Below are 12977 nucleotides of genomic sequence, written 5' to 3'. Positions count from 1 at the left end.
AAAATAGACACAGGGACCAATATAACAGAATAGAGAACCCAGAAACAAAGCTGCACACCTGCAACCAAATGATCTTAGACAGTCAACAAAAATAAACAATGGAGAAAGGATACCCTATTAAATAAATGGTAATGGACAAACTGGCTAGCAATATGCAGAATAATGAAACTGGACCCCTAACTGTACCTTATTCAACAGTTAACTCAAGATGGATTAAAGACAAGGCTGGCTGTGGTAGCTTGCACCTATAACCCCAGCACTTTTGGAGGCTGACACAGGTGGATCACTTGAAGTCAGGAGTTCAAGACCAGCCTGGCCAACATAGTGAAACCTCGTCTCTACTGAAAAAAATATATATATATACATATATATATATATATGTATAAATTAGCTAAGCGTGGTGGTGTGCACCTGTAGTCCCAGCTACTTGGGAGGCTGAGGCATGAGAATCACTTGAACCTGAGAGGCAGAGGACCTGAGCCAGGATCACACCACCGCATCCAGCCTGGGCAACAGAGTGAGACTCTGTCTGGGGGAAAAAAAAATGGATTGAAGACTTAAATTTAAGGGTAAGGCCTCAAACCATAAAAATCCTAGAAGAAAACCTAGGAAATACTCATTTGAACATTGGCCTAGGGGAAGAATTTATGACTACAACCTCAAAAGCAAATGAAGCATAAACAAAAATTGAAAACTGAGACCTAATTGAATTCAAGAGCTTCTGTACAGCAAAAGAAGCTATCGACAGAGTAAACAGACAAACTACAGTATGGAAGAAAATATTTGCAAACTATGTATCCAAGTACTAATATCCAAAATCTATAAGGAACTTAAATAAGTTGACAAATAAAAAATAAATGACCCCATTAAAAAGTTGGCAAAGAGCATAAACAGATACTTCTCAAAAGAAGACATACAAGTGGCCAACAAACATATGAAAAAAATGTTCAACATCACTAATCATCGGAGAAATGCAAATAAAACTACAATGAGATACCATCTCACACCAGTCACAATGGCCATTAAAAAGTGGGAAAAAAAAAAAAACGATATTGGCAATGCTGCAGAGAAAAGGAAATACACACTGTTAGTGTGAATGTCAATTAGTTCAGCCCCTGTGAAAAGCAGTTTGGAGATTTCTCAAAGAGCTAAAAATAGAACTATTCAACCCAGCAACCTCATTACTGGGTGTCTACTGAAAGGAAAGAAGTCATTCTACCAAAAAGACACCTGCACTTGTATGTTTATAGCAGCACTATACACAACAGCAAAGTCATGGAATCAACCCAGGTGCCCATCAACAGTGGACTGAATAAAGGAAATGTGAGATAGATAGATAGATAGATAGATAGATAGATAGATAGATAGATAGACAGACAGATAGATAAACATGGAATACTACAGAGCCATAAAAAAGGATGAAATCATGTCCTCGGTGGCAACACAGATGCAGCTGAAAGCCATTAGCCTAACTGAATTAACACAGAAACAGAAAATTAAATACCACATGTTCTCCTTTATAAGTGGGAACTAAACAATTGGTACATACAGACGTAAAGATGGAAACAATAGACACTGGGACTCCAAAGCCAGGAAGGGAAGAAAGGGGTAATGAATGAATAACGACCTATTGCGTACTATGTTCAATATTTGAGTGATGGGTTCAAAAGCCCAAACCTCAGCATTACACAATATATCCATGTAACAAACCTCCACATGTATACCCTGAATCTAAAATCAAAAAGAAAAATAAAGGCAAAAGACAAACTCTATCTTAATCACTAAAATTATGCTTTAACAAGCGTGATCTTATCTGGATTAAATTTCAATATATTTTTTAAAGTAGTCTAAATAATATTTTGAAAAGTATATTTTGTCATTAAGGTTATTATAAATCAAATTTCCTTTAAAATATAGATAGCTTTAAACCATTTTGAAACTTCCCGAAGTGATGTGTTTTCAAAAGTTAATTAGTTTAAGATTTGCATTATTTAATGACTCCAACAATGTACTACCAGAAAATGATCCCACCTAAAAGAAACACAACTCATTTAATGAGTCTGTAATCAAAACTGACAATACTGTTAGCCTCTGACAGATGCCACTGAGCTTTCAATGATTAATACAGAACTCTCTGTTGTTAAGCATCATGGTCAACAAAATGTTTATTTTGTGGACACGTGGAGTTTTTTAAAATATACCCAAGATTACTTTCTTTAGGGAAACACTCTCCTCCATGCCATATGGTTCTAGTAAGACTAGCTATGGGCCTAGGCACATAACCCATGGTACCATCATTTCCTTGCACAGAGTGACTGGTCTGAGAAGGGCATGTGACAGACAAAGCAGAGATAATAAGAGTTCTTCCCTAAGCAGACAGTATAGCATAGTGGCAAGCACAGAGACTGCCTGGATTTTAATTCTTGGCTCTATCACTAACTAGTTAAATAATCAAACAAGTAACTTAATTAGTTTATATCTTAATTTCCTCATCTTTGAAATGTAGCTACTAACAATACCTTCCTCAAAGAGCTATTATGAAGATAAAATACAGTATAACATACATAAAGTGTTGGCATGGTAATTAGCATATAAAAAGCATTAAATACATTTTAATATTAGTTATCAATACCATTATGTCTGGGCTTCTGGATTGGGTGGGGACTTGGAGAACTTTTCTGTCTAGCTAAAGGAATGAAAACACACCAATCAGTGCTCTGTGTCTAGCTAAAGATTTGTAAACACACCAATCAGCACTCTGTAAAAACACACCAGTGTTCTGTGTCTAGCTAAAGGTTTGTAAACGCACCAATCAGCACTCTGTAAAAACGCACCATGCTCGCTACAGCAGCACATATACTAAAATTGGAACGATACAGAGAAGATTAGCATGGCTCCTGCACAAGGATGACATGCAAATTCGTGAAGCGTTCCATATTTAAAAAAAAAAAAAATGCACCAATCAGTGCTCTGTGTTTCGCTAAAACTTTGAAAACGCACGAATCAGCACTCTGTAAAAATGCACCAATCAGTGCTCTGTGTATAGTGTCTAGCTAAAGGTTTGTAAATACACCAGTCAGCATTTTGAAAAAACGGACTAATCAGCACTCTGTAAAATGTACCAATCAGTGCTCTGTAAAATGGACCAATCAGTAGGTCGTGGGTGGGGCCAAATAAGGGAATAAAAACTGGCCACCCGAGCCAGCAGTGGCAACCTGCTCCGGTCCCCTTGCATGCTGCGGAAGCTTTGTACTTTCGCTCTTGGCAATAAATCTTGTTGCTGCTCACTCTTTGGATTCACACCACCTTTTACAAGCGGTAACACTCGACAAGAAGGTCTGCAGTTTCACTCCTGAAGTCAAGCAAGACCACGAACCCACCAGAAGGAAGAAACTCTGGACACATCTGAGCATCGAAAGGCACAAACTCCGGACACAGCATCTTTAAGAACCGTAACACTCACCGCGAGGGTCCACGGCTTCATTCTTGAAATCAGCAAGACCAAGAACCCACTGGAAGGAACCAATTCTGGACACACTATTACTATTATTGTTGCTGTTGCTTTTGTTATTTGCATTATAAATATGTGATGGAACTATTAAATCTGGACAATGCAGCCTAAATATGGAAGCAGTGTGTCTTTCCCAGTGGCAGAGCAGATAGAAGAAAATTTTTGAAGCAAACAAAAGGAAACAGAACAGAGGGGCGGAGCAAGATGGCCGAATAGGAACAGCTCCAGTCTCCAGCTCCCAGCACAAGCAACACAGAAGACAGGTGATTTCTGCATTATCAACTGAGGTACTGGGTTCATCTCACTGGGGAGTGCCGGATAATCGGTGCTGGTCAGCTGTTGCAGCCCGACCAGTGAGAGCTGAAGCAGGGCGAGGCATCGCCTCACCTGGGAAGCGCAAGGGGTAAGGGAATCCCTTTTCCTAGCCAGGGGAACAGAGACACACAACACCTGGAAAATCGGGCAACTCCCACCCCAACACTATGCTTTAAGCAAACAGGCACACCAGGAGATTATATCCCACACCTGGCCGGGAGGGTCCCATGCCCACTGAGCCTTCCTCATTGCTAGAACAGCAGTCTGCAATCTAACCGCAAGGCAGCAGCGAGGCTGGGGAAGGGGCGCCTCCATTGCTGAGGCTTAAGTAGGTAAACAAAGCCCTGGGAAGATCGAACTGGGTGGAGCTCACAGCAGCTCAAGGAGGCCTGCCTGTCTCTGTAGACTCCACCTCTGGGGACAGGGCACAGCTAAACAACAACAACAACAACAACAACAACAACAAAAGCAGCAGAAACCTCTGCAGACGCAAGCAACTCTGACAGCTTTGAAGAGAGCGGTGGATCTCCCAACACGGAGGTTGAGATCTAAGAATGGACAGACTGCCTGCTCAAGTGGGTCCGTGACCCCTGAGTAGCCTAACTGGGAGACATCCCCCACTAGGGGCAGACCAACACCCCACATCTCACAGGGTGGAGTACACCCCTGAGAGGAAGATTCCAAAGCAAGAATCAGACAGGTACACTCGCTGTTCAGAAATATTCTATCTTCTGCAGCCTCTGCTGCTGATACCCAGGCAAACAGGGTCTGGAGTGGACCTCAAGCAATCTCCTACAGCTACAACCTACAGCTGAGGATCCTGACTGTTAGAAGGAAAGCTATCAAACAGGAAGGACACCTACACCAAAACCCCATCAGTACATCACCATCATCAAAGACCAGAGGCAGATAAAACCACAAAGATGGGGAAAAAGCAGGGCAGAAAAGCTGGAAATTCAAAAAATAAGAGCTCATCTCCCCCGGCAAAGGAGCGCAGCTCATCGCCAGCAATGGATCAAAGCTGGACGGAGAATGACTTCGACGAGATGAGAGAAGAAGGCTTCAGTCCATCAAATTTCTCAGAGCTAAAGGAGGAATTACGTACCCAGCGCAAAGAAACTAAAAATCTTGAAAAAAAAGTGGAAGAATTGATGGCTAGAGTAATTAATGCAGAGAAGCTCACAAACGAAATGAAAGAGACGAAAACCATGGCACGAGAAATACGTGACAAATGCACAAGCTTCAGTAACCGACTCGATCAACTGGAAGAAAGAATGTCAGCGATTGAGGATCAAATGAATGAAATGAAGCGAGAAGAGAAACCAAAAGAAAAAAGAAGAAAAAGAAATGAACAAAGCCTGCAAGAAGTATGGGATTATGTAAAAAGACCAAATCTACATCTGATTGGGGTGCCTGAAAGTGAGGGGCAAAATGGAACCAAGTTGGAAAACACTCTTCAGGATATCATCCAGGAGAACTTCCCCAACCTAGTATGGCAGGCCAACATTCAAATCCAGGAAATACAGAGAACGCCACAAAGATATTCCTCGAGAAGAGCAACTCCAAGACACATAATTGCCAGATTCACCAAAGTTGAAATGAAGGAAAAAATCTTAAGGGCAGCCAGAGAGAAAGGTCGGGTTACCCACAAAGGGAAGCCCATCAGACTAACAGCAGATCTCTCGGCAGAAACTCTTCAAGCCAGAAGAGAGTGGGGGCCAATATTCAACATTCTTAAAGAAAAGAATTTTAAACCCAGAATTTTATATCCAGCCAAACTAAGTTTCATAAGTGAAGGAGAAATAAAATCCTTTACAGATAAGCAAATGCTTAGAGATTTTGTCACCACTAGGCCTGCCTTACAAGAGACCCTGAAGGAAGCACTAAACATGGAAAGGAACAACCGGTACCAGCCATTGCAAAAACATGCCAAAATGTAAAGACCATCAAGGCTAGGAAGAAACTGCATCAACTAACGAGCAAAATAACCAGTTAATATCATCATGGCAGGATCAAGTTCACACATAACAATCTTAACCTTAAATGTAAATGGACTAAATGCTCCAATTAAAAGACACAGACTGGCAAACTGGATAAAGAGTCAAGACCCATCAGTCTGCTGTATTCAGGAGACCCATCTCACACGCAGAGACATACATAGGCTCCAAATAAAGGGATGGAGGAAGATTTACCAAGCAAATGGAGAACAAAAAAAAGCGGGGGTTGCAATACTAGTCTCGGATAAAACAGACTTTAAACCATCAAAGATCAAAAGAAGCAAAGAAGGCCATTACATAATGGTAAAGGGATCAATTCAACAGGAAGAGCTAACTATCCTAAATATATATGCACCCAATACAGGAGCACCCAGATTCATAAAGCAAGTCCTTAGAGACTTACAAAGAGACTTAGACTCCCATACAATAATAATGGGAGACTTCAACACTCCACTGTCAACATTAGACAGATCAACGAGACAGAAAGTTAACAAGGATATCCAGGAATTGAACTCATCTCTGCAGCAAGCAGACCTAATAGACATCTATAGAACTCTCCACCCCAAATCAACAGAATATACATTCTTCTCAGCACCACATCGTACTTACTCCAAAATTGACCACGTAATTGGAAGTAAAGCACTCCTCAGCAAATGTACAAGAACAGAAATTATAACAAACTGTCTCTCAGACCATAGTGCAATCAAATTAGAACTCAGGACTAAGAAACTCAATCAAAACCGCTCAACTACATGGAAACTGAACAACCTGCTCCTGAATGACTACTGGGTACATAACGAAATGAAGGCAGAAATAAAGATGTTCTTTGAAACCAATGAGAACAAAGACACAACATACCAGAATCTCTGGGACACATTTAAAGCAGTGTGTAGAGGGAAATTTATAGCACTAAATGCCCACAAGAGAAAGCAGGAAAGATCTAAAATTGACACTCTAACATCGCAATTAAAAGAACTAGAGAAGCAAGAGCAAACACACTCGAAAGCTAGCAGAAGGCAAGAAATAACTAAGATCAGAGCAGAACTGAAGGAGATAGAGACACAAAAAACCCTCCAAAAAATCAATGAATCCAGGAGTTGGTTTTTTGAAAAGATCAACAAAATTGACAGACCACTAGCAAGACTAATAAAGAAGAAAAGAGAGAAGAATCAAATCGACGCAATTAAAAATGATAAAGGGGATATCACCACCGACCCCACAGAAATACAAACTACCATCAGAGAATACTATAAACACCTCTACGCAAATAAACTGGAAAATCTAGAAGAAATGGATAATTTCCTGGACACTTACACTCTTCCAAGACTAAACCAGGAAGAAGTTGAATCCCTGAATAGACCAATAGCAGGCTCTGAAATTGAGGCAATAATTAATAGCCTACCAACCAAAAAAAGTCCAGGACCAGATGGATTCACAGCTGAATTCTACCAGAGGTACAAGGAGGAGCTGGTACCATTCCTTCTGAAACTATTCCAATCAATAGAAAAAGAGGGAATCCTCCCTAACTCATTTTATGAGGCCAACATCATCCTGATACCAAAGCCTGGCAGAGACACAACAAAAAAAGAGAATTTTAGACCAATATCCCTGATGAACATCGATGCAAAAATCCTCAATAAAATACTGGCAAACCGGATTCAGCAACACATCAAAAAGCTTATCCACCATGATCAAGTGGGCTTCATCCCTGGGATGCAAGGCTGGTTCAACATTTGCAAATCAATAAACATAATCCAGCATATAAACAGAACCAAAGACAAGAACCACATCATTATCTCAATAGATGCAGAAAAGGCTTTTGACAAAATTCAACAGCCCTTCATGCTAAAAACTCTCAATAAATTCGGTATTGATGGAACGTACCTCAAAATAATAAGAGCTATTTATGACAAACCCACAGCCAATATCATAGTGAATGGGCAAAAACTGGAACAATTCCCTTTGAAAACTGGCACAAGACAGGGATGCCCTCTCTCACCACTCCTATTCAACATAGTGTTGGAAGTTCTGGCTAGGGCAATCAGGCAAGAGAAAGAAATCAAGGGGATTCAGTTAGGAAAAGAAGAAGTCAAATTGTCCCTGTTTGCAGACGACATGATTGTATATTTAGAAAATCCCATTGTCTCAGCCCAAAATCTCCTTAAGCTGATAAGCAACTTCAGCAAAGTCTCAGGATACAAAATTAATGTGCAAAAATCACAAGCATTCTTATACACCAGTGACAGTCAAACAGAGAGCCAAATCAGGAATGAACTTCCATTCACAATTGCTTCAAAGAGAATAAAATACCTAGGAATCCAACTTACAAGGGATGTAAAGGACCTCTTCAAGGAGAACTACAAACCACTGCTCAGTGAAATCAAAGAGGACACAAACAAATGGAAGAACATACCATGCTCATGGATAGGAAGAATCAATATCGTGAAAATGGCCATACTGCCCAAGGTAATTTATAGATTCAATGCCATCCCCATCAAGCTACCAATGAGCTTCTTCACAGAATTGGAAAAAACTGCTTTAAAGTTCATATGGAACCAAAAAAGAGCCCGCATCTCCAAGACAATCCTAAGTCAAAAGAACAAAGCTGGAGGCATCACGCTACCTGACTTCAAACTATACTACAAGGCTACAGTAACCAAAACAGCATGGTACTGGTACCAAAACAGAGATATAGACCAATGGAACAGAACAGAGTCCTCAGAAATAATACCACACATCTACAGCCATCTGATCTTTGACAAACCTGAGAGAAACAAGAAATGGGGAAAGGATTCCCTATTTAATAAATGGTGCTGGGAAAATTGGCTAGCCATAAGCAGAAAGCTGAAACTGGATCCTTTCCTTACTCCTTATACGAAAATTAATTCAAGATGGATTAGAGACTTATATGTTAGACCTAATACCATAAAAATCCTAGAGGAAAACCTAGGTAGTACCATTCAGGACATAGGCATGGGCAAAGACTTCATGTCTAAAACACCAAAAGCAACGGCAGCAAAAGCCAAAATTGATAAATGGGATCTCATTAAACTAAAGAGCTTCTGCACAGCAAAAGAAACTACCATCAGAGTGAACAGGCAACCTACAGAATGGGAGAAAATTTTTGCAATCTACTCATCTGACAAAGGGCTAATATCCAGAACCTACAAAGAACTCAAACAAATTTACAAGAAAAAAACAAACAACCCCATCAAAAAGTGGGCAAAGGATATGAACAGACATTTCTCAAAAGAAGACATTCATACAGCCAACAGACACATGAAAAAATGCTCATCATCACTGGCCATCAGAGAAATGCAAATCAAAACCACAAAGAGATACCATCTCACACCAGTTAGAATGGCGATCATTCAAATGTCAGGAAACAACAGGTGCTGGAGAGGATGTGGAGAAATAGGAACACTTTTACACTGTTGGTGGGATTGTAAACTAGTTCAACCATTATGGAAAACAGTATGGCGATTCCTCAAGGATCTAGAACTAGATGTACCATATGACCCAGCCATCCCATTACTAGGTATATACCCAAAGGATTATAAATTATGCTGCTATAAAGACACATGTACACGTATGTTTATTGCAGCACTATTCACAATAGCAAAGACTTGGAATCAACCCAAATGTCCATCAGTGACAGATTGGATTAAGAAAATGTGGCACATATACACCATAGAATACTATGCAGCCATAAAAAAGGATGAGTTTGTGTCCTTTGTAGGGACATGGATGCAGCTGGAAACCATCATTCTCAGCAAACTATCGCAAGAACAGAAAACCAAACACCGCATGTTCTCACTCATAGGCGGGAACTGAACAATGAGATCACTTGGACTCGGGAAGGGGAACAGCACACACCGGGGCCTGTCATGGGGAGGGGGGAGGGGGGAGGGATTGCATTGGGAGTTATACCTGATGTAAATGACGAGTTGATGGGTGCAGCACACCAACATGGCACAAGTATACATATGTAGCAAACCTGCACGTTGTGCACATGTACCCTACAACTTGAAGTTTAATAATAATAAATAAATTAAAAAAAAAAAGAAAAATGAGTGAGAATTTATATAGATACTTAAGAAAAAGGAAAAATTATAAGTAGACCAATTGGTCATTAGGACAGTAAACAGCAGTCAAAGAAGGTTCCAAAATATTTATTTTGAGTCATTGGTATAGGAAAAACAGTAAAAACAATAGCTTTTGTCAGTAAATGTTTAGGCTGGTGCAAAAGTAGTTGAGCTGTTGCAATTACTTTTAATTGCAAATTTTATCTGGAAATATTGAGTTCTCCCTACTTACTAGAAGCTAAGCTCCATGAAAGCTCTAATCACTATACAAAACAGAGATTAGACTAGTGACTGGCACTTAGTAGGTGCTCAATAAATGTGTTATTTTTGAACAAACTATCTTCAAGATTTGCAGGTAGAAACATAAATTCAATAATTAATTTATTGATACCTATCATGTTATCAGGGACCATACTAACAATTGGGGACTATGCTACCGTAAATAAAACACAATTCCATGATCCTAAGGTACTGCCTGTGTGCTGGAGCATTATCAACCTTTTCCATCCCTAAACACATTTACAATCTCCCGTAAAAATTTTTTCCTGGAAAAGTTTAGAGAAGCAAAGCATCAGAGGATTTGTGAAATGGGAGAGACTTATTTATAAGAACATTCGATATTCATGTGAGTTTAGCTAACTCATTTAAAGAACTCAAAAATTTATCTTTTGATAATGAACAAATAAGTAATAAAGAATGAGATAATTCATACATTTTTCAATTCTAACTCTATTTTTTTCATTAGTGTTATTTTTTCAAAACTCTATTCTTTGTGGAGAATTTGTTGGTAACATCAGTATTGAAAACCAATCTAAGAGTTTAGATGAGAGGTCTACAAACAAACTTACAGCAACAAAGCAGCATAGAGGTACATTGTATAATGAGGGTATGGGGAAGGATTTAGGGCAACATAAAGAAGGGTTACCTAATGCAGTCCTAAAGGATGTGTAAAAACTTCCTGGAACACACGGTATTTGACAAAAGTCTTAAGAACTGAGTAGATTAAAACTAATTGCAGGATACAAGACCAATATTCAAAGATCAATTGTATTTCTGATACTAGCAATGAACATTTCCAAAATGAAATTATGAAAACAACTGCATGTTTAAAATAGCATGAGCCAGGCATGATGACTCACACCTATAATCCCAGCAACTTGGGAGGCTGAGGTAGTAGGACTGCTTGAGGCCAGGAGTTCAAGACCAGCCTAGGCAACATAGCAAGACCTTGTCTCTGCAAAAAGAAAAAAAAAAAATAGCCAGGTGTAATAGCACATGCTTGTAGTCCTAGCTACTCAGGAGGCAGATGTGGGAAGACTGTTTGAGCCCAGGATTTCAAGGCTACAGTGAGCTGAAATCAACACCACTATACTCTAGGTTGAGCAAAAGAGCAAGATCCTATATCTTTAAAAAAAAAAATCAAAAAGAAAAAAATACTTAGGTACAAATTTAACAAAAGAAGTGTTAAGATTTGTATACTGAAAACTACAAATCATTATTGGGAAAAAAATAAAGAAGATTTAAATACATGGAAAGACACCCCATGTCCATAAGCCATAAAACGTAATATTGTTAAGACAGCAATACTCCTGAAATTGACACACATTCGATATAATTAGTATCAAAATCCAAGTTAGCTTTTTTCAGATCAGTTCTATTGATCTGAAGTCCAGAAATAAGCCCTTATATCAATGATGAATTGATTTTTAACAAAGGTGCAAAGGCTATTCAGTAGAGAAAGAATAGCATTTACAACAAATAGTGCTGAGAAAATTGTTTATCCTTATACAAGAGAATGAAGTTAGACTCCTATTTCACATCATATAAAATTAACTCCAAGGGGATTAAAGACCTAAATGTCAAAGCCAAAACCATAAAACTCTTAGAGGAAAACATAAAAGTAATTTTCATGACCTTGGGTTAGGTAATGGTTTCCTTCGATATGACACTGAAGCACAAACAACAAAAACAAAAAAAGACAAACTGGACATCAAAATTAAAAACTTTGTCCAAAGGGCACCATCAAGAAAGTGAAAAGAGCGAGAGGAACACAGTGATCAGCTCATGCAGCTGTAAGACACCATGAACTCACTTTCAGATCACTTTTGTAACGCCGCTGATGTGTTGCAGCAATGTGGTCTTCCTGCCTCTTTTAATAATATTCAGACAGCAATTAACAAAGACCAGCCAGCTAACCCTACAGAAGGGTATGCTCAGCTTCTTACAGCACTGATTGCACAAACAGCAAAAGACATTGATGTTTTGATAGATTCCTTATCCAGTGAAGAATCTACAGCTGCTTTATAGGCTACTAGCTTATATAAGCTACAACAAAACCATGAGGCTGCTACATATTGTTTATCTAGGGAAATGCTTCTAGAAAAGATACAAAGTGCGCTTGCTGATATTGCACAGTCACAGCTGATCACAGTTACAGCTGAAGACAAGAAGTAGTACCCACAGCCAGTCTCTTCCAGACTTATAGTACCAGTGAATACTATGTGGCTGAGAAAAGAATTGTTCCAATACCATTAAGAATTCTGCATCAGATTTAGATGTAAGCCTTACCAACAGTTACAGAAACATTAAACACTGATATGTGTTACCTTTTTAGCTACTTTTAATAATTTCCAATTTTCACTCTTGATAAACAAGGTTATAAAACTGTGATTGAACCATCTCTAAACCATAATTCTAATTTATTTTACTTTATTTTATTCTTATTTTATTTTGAAACAGGGTCTTGCTCTGTCACCCAAGCTGGAGTGCAGTAGCAGGATCACAGATCAGTGCCACCTCAACCTCACAGGCTCAAGGAATCCTCCCACCTCTGCCTCCTGAGTAGCTGGGACTACAGAGGCACACGACCAAGCCCAGCTAATTTTTTTGTTTTTATTTCATTTATTTTTATTTATTTATTTGTTTTGTAGAGATAGGGTGTCACTATGTTGCCCAAGCTGGTCTTGAACTCCTAGGCTCAAGAAATCCTCCCACCTCAACCTCTCAATGTGCTGGGATTACAGGCAAAAGCCACCATGCCAGGCCAAGGATTTGAATACATATTTCTTC

General features: G+C 39.2%; 1 protein-coding gene, 1 non-coding gene and 1 pseudogene across 38 annotated transcripts in view; 2 read left to right on the top strand and 1 right to left on the bottom strand.

Moving 5' to 3' along the window:
- RIMS2 (regulating synaptic membrane exocytosis 2) overlaps positions 1–12977 on the bottom strand; it is a 765294-nt gene that overhangs the window by 694045 nt on the left and 58272 nt on the right. The gene's annotated exons all lie outside the window — the stretch shown is intronic.
- Positions 1560–12393, top strand: LOC103237677 (mediator of RNA polymerase II transcription subunit 21 pseudogene; annotated as a pseudogene).
- Positions 2836–2942, top strand: LOC119625004 (U6 spliceosomal RNA). The gene has a single exon (XR_005241154.1). It is a non-coding gene; the product is annotated as a U6 spliceosomal RNA (small nuclear RNA).

Source organism: Chlorocebus sabaeus, chromosome 8 (genome assembly GCF_047675955.1).
Source record: "Chlorocebus sabaeus isolate Y175 chromosome 8, mChlSab1.0.hap1, whole genome shotgun sequence".
In the NCBI taxonomy this organism is placed as follows: Eukaryota; Metazoa; Chordata; class Mammalia; order Primates; family Cercopithecidae; genus Chlorocebus; species Chlorocebus sabaeus.
Note: the sequence above shows the minus strand (reverse complement) of the source record. Positions and strands in the feature narration are given on the sequence as shown.